This window comes from Culex quinquefasciatus, chromosome 2, assembly GCF_015732765.1.
Source record: "Culex quinquefasciatus strain JHB chromosome 2, VPISU_Cqui_1.0_pri_paternal, whole genome shotgun sequence".
In the NCBI taxonomy this organism is placed as follows: domain Eukaryota; kingdom Metazoa; phylum Arthropoda; class Insecta; order Diptera; family Culicidae; genus Culex; species Culex quinquefasciatus.
Genome location: NC_051862.1, coordinates 106,366,373 through 106,370,196, shown reverse-complemented (window position 1 = coordinate 106,370,196; position 3,824 = coordinate 106,366,373). Strand labels below are relative to the sequence as shown.

The 3,824-nt window shown below is 33.4% G+C and overlaps 1 long non-coding RNA gene across 1 annotated transcript; it reads left to right on the top strand.

Annotated features, from left to right (window-relative positions):
- Positions 1-429: 429 nt before the first annotated feature.
- On the top strand, positions 430-2,252 carry LOC119766578. The gene is made up of 3 exons (XR_005276989.1): positions 430-593; positions 680-815; positions 2,154-2,252. It is a non-coding gene; the product is annotated as an uncharacterized LOC119766578 (long non-coding RNA).
- Positions 2,253-3,824: the final 1,572 nt, after the last annotated feature.

Below are 3,824 nucleotides of genomic sequence, written 5' to 3'. Positions count from 1 at the left end.
ACAATTGGGCTGCACACTAGCGCGATCTGCAGTCCTGTTGCGGAAACCTCATCGTTTCAATAAACCACTATAAGAGTGTACCCTCTTCCCCTTATCCGATTAAGCGTGTACAAAAGAAAAATGACGTTTGTATGTTGTTTATGTAATGAAACATTGTTATGTTCGAGGGTAAGTTTTTTTTTGAATCAGACAAATTATCGGGAAAAATGCTGCCAAAGTTCCACGCGATGGCGTCAAAGAATGCAAATTAAACAGTTGCTGCACCAGAAACATTGCATTGTGGTATCCTCTTTCGTACGGCGTCCCTGTTTGAAAAATGTCGCACGTCGTGCGAGCTGTCGCGCGGTTTTGATTTTACCGTTTCGATATCGATTGGTCGAAAGGACGACAAACGGACGACAAACACTCGACATGCCCGACATTGTTTTTTCCATCGATTTTCCTTCAATTTGACGTCACGATTTTCGTCGACGCAGTTTGACAGTTCTCTTCAGTTGGTCTTGTTTGGACTTGATCAAATCAGAGAAACTTTGAACCGAATCGAACCAGTTTACTTTGTTGAAAAGTTCTTGTGGATTTTTGCCGGTTGATTGGTAAGTTGTGTTGCTTTTTTTGCGAGCGGCTTTATCACAGCAATATTTATATTCCAAATTTTCTGATTTCGGCCTTCGTGGTGGAGGAGGAGGAGAACGGGTCACATCGTTGCTCCGGCAGGCCATGCCGAAAGACGGAAAGGGAAGCACCCGGTCTGTGATCGAGGAAGCGGATTGGTGTTTAACTTTCCGCGGGAGGTGGCGGTGCATGGTTTTTATACGGTGAGTTGTGTTTTTGAAACGATAAAGGAGGTGTGCATCGTAGACGATTGCATCGTAGACGATTGGACGACGAAAAATAAATGAGGACGATGAAAGTGTGAGGAGGAAAGGGCTGGGGGTGGGGACTGGACAATTTAAAACCTGAAACCATCACAAATTCTAAACAATAATATTCTATTTTTTCAATTCTGATTCTTTTCAATTCCACAATTCAAATTTTCTAAGATTCAAATAAATATAAAATAATACAATTAAAAGGTATGGTTTCGTTCAAAAATATGATAAAAATTAAAAATATATAAAAATATAAAATTATTTCTATTCAATTCAATTCTGTTTATTTCTTTGGTTATCTTTTAACAATACACTCAAACCCCGATGGTTTGACACCAACTGTTGTCAAACGAACGAGGTCACTTTTAGTTTGACACCCTTTTTATACGGATTATAAAATTATAAAATTATAAAATTATAAAATTATAAAATTATAAAATTATAAAATTATAAAATTATAAAATTATAAAATTATAAAATTATAAAATTATAAAATTATAAAATTATAAAATTATAAAATTATAAAATTATAAAATTATAAAATTATAAAATTATAAAATTATAAAATTATAAAATTATAAAATTATAAAATTATAAAATTATAAAATTATAAAATTATAAAATTATAAAATTATAAAATTATAAAATTATAAAATTATAAAATTATAAAATTATAAAATTATAAAATTATAAAATTATAAAATTATAAAATTATGAAATTATAAAATTATAAAATTATAAAATTATAAAATTATAAAATTATAAAATTATAAAATTATAAAATTATAAAATTATAAAATTATAAAATTATAACATTATAAAATCATAAATTCAAAAATGTCTACAAATCACATACTCTTATTTTTCAAATTGTATTATTCTCAAAATTCTTGATATTCTCAAAACTTTTTTTTAAAAATACCAAAGATTTTATTTTTATTTTAAAATTATTCAGATATTTTAAATTTTAACGATTCTAACATTCAAACATTTCATAATTGCTTAATAACTTTATAGTTCATTGCTTTTTTAGCAAGGACTTCAGAGTCCCAAGAAACAAAATTCTCCATACAAATTTTTGATAAAAAATCAACATGCGTTGATGTTGATTTATCTGAAATCAAAAATGTTTGATTTTTTTTGTTGTTTTTTTTCCTATTTTTTTCCTAAAAATGTACAAGTTTAAATTGACCAACTTTTTTTTTAATTTACATTGAAAGTTAAATTTTACATTTTTAGTTATGTTTTTGAATGATTTAGCCGAATGACGTAATCTTTTTTCAGGTAACCAAAAATATTCCAATCGAATCCTGCTGACAACCCAGCGTTTCCGTATTGTCCCACGGAACGGAAGCTGTAACGATCGCAAAAACACCTGCACTGGAAGTGCTTAAACCAACGTTGTCCCGTAGGCCATCAATCTGTGAGAATTAAATGGAAGCGCCGCTCCAGTGCCGTATCTACACGCTGGTGTCGACTCCAAAAGATGGCTGACAAAGTCCGGCCAAGATGCCGAAGCGACGAGATGAGCTGAAAGACCAACCGGAAGACAACGCCAAAAACCACGTGAAGATCGCGACACACAACAAGAAAAATTAATGAATGTTTGTGAAATCGAGTGAAAAGATTAATTAACAGAAAAAATATATCTAAAAATAATTTAAAATATTTTTCTTTTATTTTTACTGCAACATAACCTAAAACAGCACACGACAAAGGCACGACAACCTAAATAACAAAACCGTGCGACGTCGGTTGAATGTCGTACGACAATGTCGAACAATTTCGATGATCGATCGCACGACAAATACGACATTTTGGTGCAAAAACGTATGACATTCGTGCGAAAGTCGCACGACATTGTCGTGCGACGTCGTACGGTTGCACGGACGACAAACGACGGACGTTCGACGGACTTTTCAGTCAGGGGTTCCGCAGCAGATTCCACTCCGTGGTCCGGAACAGACATGAACCATCATTTGTACAGGGTGATAAAGGCAGGTCAAAAGGCCTTGGTTAAAGTGAACAAGCCCTGACTGAAAAGTCCGTCGGACGTCCGTCGTTTGTCGTCCGTGCATTCGTACGACGTCGCACGACAATGTCGTGCGACTTTCGCGCGAATGTCATACGTTTTTGCACCAAAATGTCGTATTTGTCGTGCGATCGATAATCGAAATTGTACGACATTGTCGTACGACATTCGACCGACGTCGCACGGTTTTGTTATTTAGGATGTCGTGCCATTGTCGTGTGCTGTCAATTCGAATTTTTAGGTTATGTTGCTGTTAAAAAAAATTTTGTTTTGTTTTTATTTATTTATTTTTATTCAAACCCACAAAACCAATATTCACTTTTTCACTCAATTAAACTTTCGGATCGCAGATTCTTCTCAAAATTCCTTGATTTTCCTTGACCGCAGCTTCCGGCTTGGATTGCTGTTCTCCTGAGGCGACCGTGGCAGCATTTTGGTCATGCTAAACTTTTGATCCCCGACGAGCTGATCAAAGTTGTATACGGATGCGAAGCCAGTCATGGATCTCCGACGGATTGATGGCCACCGGAGTACGAGACAATGTGGGTTTGTGGAGTACGCGTACGAAACAACGTGGCTGCTTCCGTGAGTTCTACGGATGCAACGCGGGATCACACGTGGACGCATGGTTTCCGGAAGGATCTAATTGGAATACGTTTGTTGCCTAAAAAAAAGATGCGTCAATCATAAATTGGCAAGCATTTATAAATAAAATTCAGATTAATAACATTAATAACATGAAAATTTAAAGATACTAAATTAAAAAAAAATGAATTCTAAAAAATATAAAAAATTATGACTTTTCAAAAGTTTAAAAATAAAAATAAAAATAAAAATAAAAAGTGAATACATCTAAAATTTTAAAAATATATAAAACGTATTTGAAAATTTTAAGAAATTTAAGAATGCTAAAAAAAATAATG